Raw genomic sequence first — 826 nt, 5'->3', positions numbered from 1 at the left:
GGAGTCGAAGTCGACGAATTCGCGCCCAAAAATGTTCGGAGTCGAAAGTTCGGAAGTTCTCGGAGTCGGCCCACCCTTAGCCTAGGCTAGATCAAGGCCCAGCCCACAGATGTTTAAAAGGAGATAACTCTCTGACCCAGCCTGACAAAATAGGCTGATGTGCACTTCCGGGCAGTTTGAACGAATGCCGTGAACGGTAGGCCTAGCAGTATTATATCAATCTGAGGTAGGACAATAACAATTCCTTTGTTTATTATGGTTATTGCATAATGGGTGACATTTTTCAAAAGTGTATGCTTTATTTTCAGGTAGAATCTAGATATTAAATTATATCTTATGTGTCTACTGTCTTTTGCGGTTTTCATGGCCTTCTTTCGGAATCCTCTGCCTCCGAGATTTCTGAAATAATCACGGCACGTTTTGGCCGGTGCCAGTCCAGTCGGTAACGGCAAACGGGTTGGGATTGGTCAATCGTGATCATCATCATGCTTTAGGCCTAATTTTTATAATTAACGCGGAGCACTTTACTAGTCAGACAGGCCAGATGATCTCACTCTAATCAAAGGCGGGGCTGTTTGGAAATTGCCTTTCCGTTTGTTTTGACATAAGAATTAATAAGAAACAGAAGTGATTGCTAAGGACTAAGGCTAAGGACAATAATTTATGGAAGAGGCTAGCCGTACTTAATGACGGCTAGACTGCCTACTTATTCTTAATATGATGGCTAGACTGACCATTTTAAAAAGAAAGTGGCTATTCTCACCCGCCCGGAAGTTCTCGCAAGATCAACTCCTCCCTCTTCTCTCTCTCTCTGTCTCTTTCTGAA

At 43.3% G+C, this 826-nt stretch overlaps 1 protein-coding gene across 2 annotated transcripts in view; it reads left to right on the top strand.

The window, feature by feature from the left end:
- Positions 1-85: 85 nt before the first annotated feature.
- LOC101845633 overlaps positions 86-826 on the top strand; it is a 60,313-nt gene continuing 59,572 nt past the window's right edge. The window contains exon 1 of one of the 2 annotated variants that reach the window (XM_035971100.1): positions 86-196. The gene's annotated coding sequence lies outside the window, so the exon portion shown is untranslated. Of the gene's footprint in view, positions 227-826 lie in introns of both variants that reach the window. The other variant, XM_005103507.3, reaches the window with a different exon arrangement.

Source organism: Aplysia californica, unplaced genomic scaffold, assembly GCF_000002075.1.
Source record: "Aplysia californica isolate F4 #8 unplaced genomic scaffold, AplCal3.0 scaffold00376, whole genome shotgun sequence".
In the NCBI taxonomy this organism is placed as follows: domain Eukaryota; kingdom Metazoa; phylum Mollusca; class Gastropoda; order Aplysiida; family Aplysiidae; genus Aplysia; species Aplysia californica.
Note: the sequence above shows the minus strand (reverse complement) of the source record. Positions and strands in the feature narration are given on the sequence as shown.